We start from the raw sequence: 12,826 nt of genomic DNA on the forward strand, positions 1-12,826 counted from the left end.
CTCAAGAAGCAAAGGTCAGAGAAGTTTTATTCATAGAGAAGAGAAAAGAAAGGCTGCATGGTGTCATGCAGTGGGATCCTGAAACGAGTGGTCTGCTGGGTCAGGTTGGAAATCAGGTTTTATAGCTTTTTTTTATTGCCCAAGTGTGGAGGTGTCTCTCTGGCATGAACAGTTGTTTCTTGGGAGGGAGAAAAGTCTCTCTGGATAATTGTCACCTTTCGGGACCTCCTGCCGTCTGCCCTTCAAGTCCCCCCTCTCAGTGATTGCCCTAACTGCTGTTAGGAATAGGGAAAATAAAGTTTATTCAGTGACTGCTTCCTGCTGACAGGGGGCGATGAAGGGGCCTGCAGCATCAGGGTTGACCACAAGAGTGGTTATCAAGGGGACTGCCATAGTATGTCATTTACTTCTCCATCAGGGGCATCTGTAGTTTGATGGATTCTAGGCAAGAGGAAACAAAATTGACAAGTAAGTTTAAAATGCAAGGCCCAAACACAAGTAAGAGAATAATGGCAACTATAGGCCCCAGAGAGGGTACGAACCATGTCCTGGTGGGGAGCCAAGATTTAATTTGATTCCATACCTGTGTGGTTATCTAAGTTTTGAGGGATTGTTCTCTGAGCCACTTAGCCTGTTGGAGAATGTAATCTGCACGTTCCTCTACAATGCCTGAAGTGTTTATATATGTGCAACAGGAAGTATTGGAGATGGCACATACCCCTCCTTGTTTAGCCAAAAGAAAATCTAGGGCTAGACGGTGGTCCATGACCATACAGGCAAGGGGCGACAAGGAGTTTTGCAAGTCCTTAATGGCAAGGCTACCTGGTGTGAAGTGCCATTTACTACTTTGCTTAGGTTTTTTGTAGTTATGCGATTGGCAATTACCCCATAGCTTATTCCAGCTGGGCTATAATCAACTATTAGAGTAACCTGTCTTTTGAGTTGAAATTTCCCTCAGGTTGTGTGGGGTGTAAACTGTAAGGGGCCAGTTTAGGACAAGTTTTTGAGCTTCAGGCACTAAAAGGCTAACTGCAGCAACTACTCAAAGACATCCTGGTCATCTGTTGGCTACCTGATCTAATTCTTTGCTTAAGTAGCCTACTGACTAGGGAGTGATGCCCTGGAGCTGAGTCACTACACCCAAGGGCAGTCCTTCCTTTTCATTGACCTATAATTGAAACTTGTCCTGTACCAGAGACCTAGAGATGGAGCTGTCATAAGGGCCTTTTTTAACTGGTAGAATGTACTTTTTGACTTGTCATTCCATTTAATAAAAGGCTGGGGATCCTTTGCACTTCCCTAGCAATCTGATATAAGGGCCTGTCCTAGGTCTGCATATCCTGGGATACAAATTCTACACTATCCTGTCATCCCCCCAAAAGGCCTTCAAGTGTTTTAGAGTCTTAGGTAGCAGAAACATCATGATCAGGGGGATTCTATCATCTCCTAGAGCCCTCATTTCTTTTTCCAAGATAAGACCTACATATGGAACCCTAGACTGACACAATTGGGCTTTTTCTTTAGAGATCTTATAACCTCTATCTGCTAAGAAGTTTAGTAAGGACTCAGTGGCTCGTGAAATGACAGGCTCAGTTGGTCCACAGAGCAGGAGGTCATCTACATATTGTAGCAGAGTAGCTTGTGGATATTGCCAGTCTGCCAAGTCTTGGGTTAGAGCTAACCCAAAGAGATGGGGGCTGTCTCTGAATCCCTGGGGGAGGACAGTCCAGACGGCCTGTCCAGACTTTCTTGTGGGGTCCTCAAAGGTGAAGATAGGCTGACTTTTAGGCTGTAAAAGAATGCAAAAGAAGGCATCCTTTAAGTCCAGGACAAAGTTGTAAGCAATACCTGGGGGTATTTGGGCTAAAAGCATATGGGGATTTGGAACTACTGGATGGAGAGTCACTACAAAATCAGGTGGAGATCTTGGACTAGCCTCCATTTGTTAGGTCCCTTCCTGACACAGAGGATAGGAGTATTATATGGGCTGCAGCATTTTCTTAGCAGTCCCTATGTCTAAGTCTTTGATTATGGGAATTAGCCCCTCTTTAACTTCTGGTTTTAAAGGATATTGCTGAAGGGAAACCAAGAGGGGTCCTTGAGATAAATTAGGACTGAGACCACTGTTCATGCCTATCCTATGGTATGTCCATGCATCCACACCATGGGGTCTACTTGTTCCTTTATTAGGGGCAAGCAAAGTACTCTTCTGTTGACAAAAGGAGCCGCACCCCAAATTTAGATAGAAGGTCTCACACTGGCAGAGGAGTAGGGGTTTCTGGGAAAATTAAAAAGGAGTGACAGAATTGGAAATCTCCCCAGGAGCAGGCTAGAAGCTGAGTGAAATAATGCTCTAGGGGCTGGCTTGATATACCCCAAACAGATATTTTCTTGGAGGACCTGGGTCTGGGAGAGAAAGAATAGCTGAAATGCTGGCTCCAGTATTGATAAAGAGGCTGGCTTTGTGCTTTTTAATGGTAAATATTGCCCAGGGGTGCTCTGATTTTATGGCAGTCACAGGAGCTTGGATGGGAGGCCCCAGGATCAGTCATTGGGTGGGAGGCTCTGGCCTTGATTCCCTTGGCAACTGAGGACAGCATGCCTTCCAATGATTTCCCTGGCAAATGGAGCAGGGTCCTGGAAGTGGCTTCCTCTGGGGGCACTCCCTCCTAAAATGGCCTGCCCATCCACACTGAAAACATACCTGGGACAATTTTGGTCAGGTTTGAACTGTGCCCCGTGAGAACCTCTTGGAGTGCTGCAATCAGAGCCTCCTGCTATTTATCCTTTCTCTTTTCCCTCTCCAGGTCCTTCTTTTCTTTTTTTTTTTTTAAGTCCTTATAGTATAGTATAGTATAGTGGCTACATGGACCAATTGGATTAGATCTTTGCTCTCTTCAGCATCAGTTTTGAAGCTTTCTACAAATATCTGGTGCTGTCTGTGTTAGAAATTTATCTTTTAGGATGATCTCCTCCTGCTGTGACTCTGGTACAATGTTGGTATGCTTTTGTAAAGCATCCTTAAGTCTCTGTAGGAAAGCTACTGGGGTTTCAAAGAGCCTTTGCTATACAGCTGTGACTTGAGAGTAATTATCTTGGCTCTCCTTAGACCCTCAAGAATGCAGTAGATGAAGTGGTTATGGGTTCATTCATCCTTGTCATTCTCAGGGTCCCATTTAGGATTATATCTAGGCACTGCCTGATCTCCTGTAGGAATTGGGAATCAGGATTCACCTCTAGGTATCCAGTGTCTTTGTCTTTCTTCCCTCTCCCCCTCTCCAAGGGCCCAGTCTGAGATAGGCAGGCTGGGTCACATTTATCTAAATGATAATCATCCCCAGCTGCAGCTGCCTGAAACTTGCTGTTCCTCCAAGAAGCAAGAGTCTGAGATAACAGTATCATTACATCCTTCCAGCTTGGTTCAAAATTTTGGCTGACTTCTTTGAATGCCTGGATGTACTGATCTGGGTTTTCTGCGTAACTTCCTAAATTTTTTATTTCTTTAAGTTCACTTAATCTAAAAGAAATGTGGTCCCTATCCTCTCCAGGAATTAACTGTAGGAGAGAGAGTCCTATGGGATGATGTTGGGGGGTGCAAGGTACCTGGGAGAGGGGGTAGAGGGGGAGCTGATGGAGCATTAGCCAGTTTCCTCAGGGTGGGATATATCCCCTGCGGTTCCCCTGGAGATTTGATTTCTGTCACAGGGGAGGCTCCCTTTGACATTGCTGGGAGCCCTTGGGCATGAGATGGATTTTTGGGTTTTGGTCTTCAAGGGAGTCTGGGGGTGGTTTTTGTAAATGGTCACCATGGTCTGGATATCTAGCCAGCATTTGTTACGCATTCTGGGTGGTCTCTTAGGAAAAAGAAAAGTTGAACGTATGAGAATTTAGTTCCTTTTTGCTCTTTTCTACAGAACATATCTAATTGAAGAATGGTATTATAATTAATGTTCCCTCTTTTTGGCCAGTTTTCCCCATCTCCCAGAGGATATTGTGGCCAGGGCTGGGTGCAGTAAAACTTGAATTGCTTTATTGAAGACTTTCTGGATCAAGGTCTTTTCAATGTTTTAGAAAGCAGGCAAGGGGGGATCCTTCTGGGATCCTGGAAGCTTGATTCCCCATCTAAAAAGGGAAGCAAGGGAAAATTGATCACCTTAAGAGCAGTTTTCTCCTTTTACCCAGGCACATAGAGGAGATCCTCTATGTGGGAGAGGGTATCTCTTTCTCCTAATACTGCCACCTGTGGCTAAAGTCATGGGGGAAGACATTTAGGTACATCCTACTGCAGCCACCCAGCCAGAGTGACCCTGATCAATTTTTTGCCTGTTCATCTTATTTTGCCTGTTTGCCTCAAGACCCAAGTACCTGGTTCTCCTCTACCAGCTGAAGGTTTGTAATTTAAAAATAACTTTACCAGTGAGGGATTCTGAAGCAACCAAGAGGGCTTGCATGGTGAGGGAGCACTCTTGTGGAGGTATGGATGGGGACTTTTGATGAGGTCGACTTTTGTCTCACCACATATCCTGTGAGACATATATATTCTATGAAAAGAGAGGGAGCATCTGAAGGTATTTTTTTTTCCTGTGGTAAGTGACAAAAACAGAGAAGACCATTGAGGTCTCTATCTCCTTAGGTAGCTCTCAGGTAAAGCACTCTTTTCTCCCCTGAGGGCAGACTACTAGAACCTGCTTAACCAGATCAACCAGATGCCTCACAAAAACAGTTAAGCCCAAGGTTAGAGAGTAGTTCTTTTTGGTGTACTCAATTGAAATGGGAGTTGCAAAGGGACATGGAAGCTCCTGAGGACATAGTCTAAGGATTAAGTTTTGAACAGGGGATGTAGAGATCTGTCCCAGCTAAAGAAGGAAGCCCACTGCTGTTTAGTACAAAGATGGAGGCCACTCATTCTGATCTACTTGGGAAAGAGGTAGGAGAAGCTGCGGATTGGTGGAAAGAAAGTTCCCAGGCTCAATGCATGAGGGATTATTAGTCATCACTGCTGTCCATGTTGATCCCACCAGAAGCAGTACTGGAGCATTGGAAGCGAGGGGTGACCGCCACTCTCAGGCCATGAGAAGAGTGAAGCAAGTGTAGAGATCTGATTGTCTGCATGCCATGGGCATAGCCAGAGGGCTTCTGATACTAAGCCACCTTCAGAACCTCAGGGCAGGTCAGTAAGTAGCATCTTCAACCTTCAGGTCCCACCAGGGAGTTGCCCTGGCCAGAACACCCTTGTATTTTGAAGAGAGACTTTCCTTCCCAACAGCTGTTTTCGGACCTCCTCCTTAGTGGGTCAGACCTGAAAGAGAGAGAGTTTAAGGAGGGAGGGAGCTCAGAGTTGACAGGAAAAAAGCCTCGGTGCACTGAGGCTTCAGCTCTGCACGAATAGAATTGGCAGTCCAGTATGAGCCCATGGCTGGCCCTGATCTCTCAGGTTGCCTACCTTAACAGCTGTAGTGGGCTCGAAGATTTTTCCACATTCCTGAGGGAGAAACCCTCCTTAATGAGAGAGAAAAGTCAGTCTGAGAGTTCCACTGTAGCTAAGCTATGTGTGTGTGTGTGTGTGGGTCTCCTGGAGAACAGACTCCATTGGAGTGCCAGACAATCAAGGCCATTTCCTAGGCAGTCCCCTCCAGTTTGGCGCAACCTGTACCAACTGCAGGTGAAAAAGAAGTGTTGCTTCATGGTCACCAAGATGATACGCAGGGGAGCTCAGGTGGTGAGGGTCCTTGGTCTGCTCTTGGACAGAAATCAAAGGTGGACTAGAGTAGCAAAGGCAAGAGAAGCTTTATTTGTAGAGAAGAGAAAGGAAAGGCTGTATGGTGTCATACAGTGGGACCCTGAAACTGGTGGTCTGCTGAGTCAGGATGGGAATAGGGTTTTATTGTTTTTTTTTTATTGCCAGAGGGCAGAGGTGACTCTCTGGCATGAACCGACGTTTCTTGGGAAGGAGAAGTATCTCCCTGGTGAACTGTCACCTTTTAGGACCTCCTGCAGTCTGCCCTTCAGTGAGTCCCATCCAATAATCAACGAGTGGGGAGTAGCACGGGCAGTTCCCAGGCCAGTGAGGGTGGTCTCTGAGACACAGTATGGTCAATCTGAAATGCAATATTAAGTCATATACTTTTATGAGTCCTGAACTTTCCCTAATTCTAGCCTACCTCAGCTAGGATTAGAGGTGTGAGTCATCTGTGCCAGTTTAGTTTCACATTCCTACATTAAATCTCACTTGGTTCTGGTGTATCATTTCTGTTACATGCTGTTATATGGAAGCTACTATTTGGTGAGGATTTTTGTATCTATGTTCAAGAGAGTTCAGTTTTGCTCTTGCAGCATGGTGATGCACAGTGTGAATTTTAAGTGTCAACTATGCTTCTATTTCTTGGCAAATAGTGTGGAGAATTTGTGTCATTTCTTCTTTAAATGTTATGCAGACTAAACCCTGGAGACAACCCAGGCCTATGGTTCTCTTCTTGGGGCAGTTATTGTTTACTGAATCAATGTATTTAATACAAGCCCTGCTAACTGTATTCTCTCTCCTGGCATAAGTTTTCATAGATGGCTTTTCCCCATAAATTGCTTAATTTTGTCGAGGTCATTAAATTTATGAGCATGGAATGGTTCATGATGGTCCTTTATGGTCCATTTCAAGCCTGTGCTATTATTGCCAGCAGCCTTCCTTCATTGAGCCCATCGTCATTTTTCTGTCCTGTCCCTTTTTGAGAATCTTGCCTAATCAGTTGGAATTTTCAGGCACTGACTTTTGATTTTATTGATTTCCTGTCTCTGATACTGGTGTCTTTGCTAATCAAAATTTCCCTTTTTTTAATGGAGCATTGTGTTGTTGTTCTTTCAAAGTTTCTCTAAAATAGGTTAGATTATTACATCTAGGTCTTCCTTCTCTTCATTTCTTGCTTTAGAATTCTCCCTAGCACTGTATTCTCGGAATTGGATGAATTTTGACAACATATTTGTTCATTTTTATGTATTTTGAACTAGTACATTTCTTGTTATGGGTCTCTTTGACATGTAATATATATTTTGGATGTGGAAACCTATCAATGAAGACATCTAAACTCACTGACGCTGTGACTTTCCATAGAGAAGATAGACACCCACCCCAGCTTACACAGTATGTCATGTGCTCTGTCTTTCCATTGTAAACATTATTTCTAAGTCAATGGAAATTTCACTATTTGCTCCCTAATTATTTTTTCAGAAATGCAAACTTTCCCAAGATGATCAATCACATGAACGTACCAGAATCCTATTTGAACAGCCAAGCGATAGTGTGTGGAGAACTTCAGGTTTGGTGAACACACAGAGGCCATGGAAGCCCCACACATGCCCTTCCTTCATATCTTGCCCAATGAACCTCTTTCAGGGGATGTTCCTGGATTGTATCTTTTATGATAATGTATTAAAAATAAGTAAAGAGTAGCCCAAACTGGGGTTTTACACCTGAAATCCTAGCTACTCAGGAGGCAGAGGTTAGGAGGATCACCATTTGAAGCCAGTCTGAGGAACTAGTGAGAACCTATATTGAAGATACCAAGCACAAAAAAGGATTGGCCGAGTGGTTCAAGTGGTAGAGGAGCTGCCTAGCCACCGTTGGACCCTGAGTTTAAACACCAGTACTGCAAAAGGAAAAAAAGTAAAGTGTATTCCTAAATTAAATTATCCAACATGACAGCAGGGGAAGGTTATAGGATCTTGAAATTTTAGTCAAGTTGGGCTTGACTAAAAGATTTTGGAGACCCAAATCTTGAGCCTAAGTCTTTTGACTAGCATCTGAATTGAGTCCTGTCTTGGTAGATGAAGACCTTAACCCTGTAAGTCAGGGACTAATCCAAGTAGTGTCTGAATTCAATGAATTGTTAGTCACACACTTGTATAAAGATGCAGAGATGTGTAGAAAAGTGCCCACATACATGATGGGGAAGTATGGTGTATGGAAAGCTCTCTCCTGCTCTCCCTCAATGCAATGTGCAACACTATCTACTCCACCTCTGGAGTCCTAAATGCAGACCACTCACCACATTCCAGGATGCCCACACTCACTACTCCAATCTTTTCCTAATATACTCCAAGTCAAATCTTGTGCTCAATGGTGTGTTCTTCACACGAGGGAGAACATTTAGTAACCCTGAATCTGGCCTTATCACTCATGCCTAAAATCAACCCACTGGTATAAACACTTTTGAAATCTGGTACCATCTGTGCAGGTTACACTCATACATGCAGACCTAAGAGAATCCATACAGTTTATGTGATAAGTGTGTACTGGACATTCTTGGATGTCCCAAATGAGAAACAAATATCCATGAGGTGTCCACACAATAAAATATCATAGTTTCTTTCTTCATGCATTTAAAACCCTGTAAGGGTTTCCCATTGCTCTAGAAATGCACTTCTGAAGTGGCCTTCATGGACTTGTATGCACTGACCCTCCCATTAGTCTTGCTTGATGTCCCAGAACTCCATTGGCCACTTCCATCTGGCCAGGACTCAGTGGATATGACACTGTTCCTCAACACTCCACACCACTGTCTCTTGAATCTTTCCACTTGGTGTCCCTTGTACCTGGAAACCATTCATTCACCTGCCTGCCTCACCTGAATAACAACTGCACAAGCCTCAGGTCTCATGTAAGATATCCCCACTGCCTAGTCCTTCATGAAGACAAGAACTAGTTCTGCAATCGTGGGCTTCCTTTATCAAAACTTTGACCAGTCCATCATCCCTGGATATGGGGTAGCTTCCTTCCAAAACTGGACCATAAAAGGCTGAGGGGAGCAGAGCTTTTGTTCTTACTCATTGTTAATTCCCATCATCTCTAATCTTTCGATATCAAAGAAGCATAAAACAGACTTTGTTGACTCAATAAGGAAAATATCGTGTGAATCAGTGTATGTTCATGAAACTGCTGTCCCTTTACCTGGAGGACTGTGAAGGACAAAGAGGACAAGGAGGAGCTTCCCAGGCAATGTGGGAGCAGCAATCATGGCAGGGGGAATGGTGTGAGCAATGACATAAATGTGTATGCAGAATGGAGAGGGGGAAGACTGGAATTACAGGCAGGGTATAGAATTTAAAGGGGCTGAAGACCTCCAGAGAATGATCACTGTGAGGCCAACAAGAGTCAGGGAAAATGGTGGGGCATCTGACAAGATGAAGCCCAATCCAGTTGGAATGAGTGGACTGCGCCATTCCATTTCCATAGTTCCACAAAGGTCTATTCTTCACTGCATGTGGGTGCATGGAGGAAACAGATCTTGGCTCATAGATGGTTATTGATAGGATGTCTCCTCCACTCAATTGTAATGTGGGACAGTCTGTCAACAAAATAACACTGAGCTCCAGAAAGTCTTCTTAACACATCCACAGTGAGCTTGTCGGGAAAGAGTTTTGTGCAGATCTCTTTTATAGACGTCACAATTCCTTCTGAGTGACATTGCAAATGTGGTAAACATAACTGAAGGCCCTCAGTAATAACTGTTTCTCACATTTTACCTAAAGCACCAGGGTTTTAGGAAAGGATCTGATCTCCCAACACTAAAATCTCTCACACTGACACAAGATCTCAGAGCTGCCCAACATACTCTCAATGAGGGGCTGTAGTTCATCTTTTTGGCTTCTGCCGTTCACTGAGTCACTGCTTGCCTGTGGCCTTCTGTCTTTACCTCACCACACTCCAGTACACCCACTTTCCCCAAATGGCCCATGTGTGAGCTAAGACTTCTGCCAGATCCTCATCTGGTTCATAGGTACCAGCTGTTGACTGCATGCACACCTGAGACAGACACAGCAACAGGGCCCTGGGGGAAAGATGACCAGGCAACCTAGTGTGGCCAATGCCAAGAGGAACCTGCTCTCCCTCCATTGTAGCCCACATCACATCCTAGCTAATTATGCTAATGTCTTTCCATGTACCCTTGATGGAAATGGGGAGAGGCTGGAGTTTTCCTCTCCAGCTTTTTGGGTGTGGGGATAGAACAGGGTGTCCAGGATGTTCTTTTTTGTTTTTCAAGTCTCCCAAAAAGCAATTTCAGGAGGAGGGGGAACTCTATTACATAAACTTCCAGCTCCCTTATGTACCTCCAACGGACAGGACAAGGAGGCATCTGTACTTGAATGATTTTCTCTCTCTCTCTCTCTCTCTGTACATTGAGATCCAAATTTAATGAAGGAAAAAAAGAGTGGCAAGGAAAAGTTCTGACAATAATGGTTACAGGAAGGTGATGGTCCATGTAATAGGATTGAACCTCAAAGATGCAAGGAATGAGGAGAATTTTGGTCTGAGAATGGCACAGGGTAGAGAACAACAGGTATGTTTTCTCCTCAGTCCTGAAGGGCACAGCATGCTAAGAAATAAAAGGAAAATTCTAACAAGAAGATAGTACTGAGATCTTCAGAGGACAACCAGGTCCAAGTTCAGGTGTGAAGTGGACATTTACTGAAAATATGAGGCTCTAATTTTAGTGCACAAGTCACAAGTCAAGATGTGAAAATGAAGGAATGGGAACACAAACCCGTGTGGTCCAGGGTGAACACTCATGGAATGGAGGATGAGAAGAAAATGTAATAGAGACATGATGGAAGTGTTCCTAGGCACAGCCTTTTCTGTAAACACAGGCAATCAAGAATACCACTGAGTATTGAAAGTGTACAGGTCAGAACGTTACATCCATTATCTGTTTTTGGTGGGTCTAGGATTTGAACTCAGGCTTTGCCCTTGCAAAACCAGGAGTCTACCACTAGAGCCGTAACTCCAGTCCTTTGTTCTCTAGAAATTTTGAAGATGGGGGTCTTATCTTCAAAATTACCCATTTGCCCATTTGGGCCTCCAAAGTAGTTAGAATTACATGTGAAGTCCATAGGTGCCTGGATACAATAGCAAGATTAGGATCTTAGGTGCATTCTTAGATGTTGGCTAAGTGAACACTTTGCAACATGTCATCTACTCAGGATTTCTCACTAGAGTAGGCATGCTGATTTATATCAAATTCACCAGGGCTGACTAGAGGCTTTCCCACATAAATTACATCAATGCCCCCTCCTTTCCCTATATATGTGCATGTGTGTACACAAACATGTACATATATTTGTATGAATGTGTGTATATATAAATACACATATACATACCTAAACACATACACATTTTTTAATGGATGTGGAGTTTGAACTTGGGACTTCATGCTTGCAAAGCAGGTGCTCTTCCACTTGAGCCATATCTCCATTCCAGTTTGCTCTGTTTATTTTGGAGATGGGGTCTTGTGAACTATGCTCAGGTTACCCTGAACTGAGAATGTCTCCATCATAGACTGTAAAGTAGAGGATTACAGGTATAAGCCAGTGGCACCTGATATACTATTTAACCTTTGTATGCTTATGTCTTAGCCAGTAATGGGCTAAGCAGCTTTGAAGATCAACACTTCAAAATTTCCTCCATTGCACAGATATAAGAACATGTGATTTACTTCCATCCATGAAAATCACCTTAATAATGTTAATTGGACACAATACTTGGTATCCTACAAGGTTAGGCTGAGAGTTTTTCATATTTTTATCTTCTACCTTCCTTTGGACATGGGAATTTTTGGGGGGTGGGAACAGTATTTCAATGTAGCCCAGGGTGACCTCAAATTCTGGAGTGCTGAAATCACAGGAGTGCATCACTGCACCCCGAATAACATCAATCTTTATGAGGTTTCTCTCTTTCTATCTTTTCCTAGAAGCCAGAATGAGAAGCCATCACCCAGCCAACACTGCAGCTCAGATTTCTTCTGCCAAATATCCTCCTCCATCACTTGAAAGTTTTCCATGCCATAAAGTTCTGGAACATAAAAATCATTCAGCCAAATTCTTTGCCACATGGTAACAAGGATGGCCATTTCCATCCCAATTGACAAAAGACCTCCTCACTTTTGAGGCCTCCTGGGAGTGGCCTATGCTGTCTGTGCTTCTACCAACATTCTATTCAAAGCCACTTATGTATGAGGACTCAGGTTTTCCTGACAGCTGTTCTCCCCAGGCCCTCATCAGAATTGTCCTTCCTGTTTCATCCAGATACAAAGGCTTCTTCCATAGTCATATCAAAACTGCTCCCAATCTCTCCATATCCCAGTTCCAAAGCCACTGCCATGTCAGAGTACTTGTTTTAGCAACAAAACACTTTTGTTTCTAACACTCAGATTTTGTTAGTCCATATTGTGTGCATATAAAAGTACCCAAATTTTAGATAGAAGTGAGGAACAATTGGTAGAACACTGAATGAGCAATCCTGAGGCCCAAGTTAAAATCACAGTACTGAAAAAAAAAAAACCCAAAACAAAGAAAGCCCTAGAAATTTCTTCCCTAATAGCTTCAGGTTGGGGAAGTCCAGGATCAGGGCATCATCACTTCAGGGGGTCTTCTTGTTCAGTCCTCACCTCAGAATGAGGTTGTACACGAGAACTCAGGCTCACTACCACAAGCCCTATGTACAGGGATATTAATACATAAGGGCCAGACCTCAGCACCTAAAATACTTCTCAGAAGTTCCCACCTCTCAACACTGTTTGTAAGCTTTTAATGAACAATACAGAATATATGTCTGAGAAGCAAAGTCAGGTATTACTAAGGCAAAAATGCGTCACTCAAAATGGGTTTCAGATTGGAAACTCATATCTCACTTTCAACCTTCTCACTCTTTGGGTTTTATAATTAACTATTACCTAGTTCTAGCATAAGGTTATGCTTGCCCGTAATGAGCCATGTAGACTCAGTGCTGAAAAAAGAGAAATGATTCATGGTAGGTTAGAGATGACTCATTCACAAACAGCTA

The 12,826-nt window shown here is 43.6% G+C and overlaps 1 protein-coding gene across 5 annotated transcripts in view; it reads right to left on the reverse strand.

Moving 5' to 3' along the window:
- Positions 1-9: 9 nt before the first annotated feature.
- The window catches only part of LOC109688271 (uncharacterized), a 123,457-nt gene continuing 110,640 nt past the window's right edge, over positions 10-12,826 (reverse strand). For 4 of the 5 annotated variants that reach the window (XR_012441058.1, XR_012441055.1, XR_012441057.1 and 1 more), the window contains one exon: positions 10-5,299. The gene's annotated coding sequence lies outside the window, so the exon portion shown is untranslated. Of the gene's footprint in view, positions 5,300-11,145; positions 11,325-12,826 lie in introns of all 5 variants that reach the window. The other variant, XR_012441052.1, reaches the window with a different exon arrangement.

This window comes from Castor canadensis, chromosome 14, assembly GCF_047511655.1.
Source record: "Castor canadensis chromosome 14, mCasCan1.hap1v2, whole genome shotgun sequence".
Lineage (NCBI taxonomy): Eukaryota > Metazoa > Chordata > Mammalia > Rodentia > Castoridae > Castor > Castor canadensis.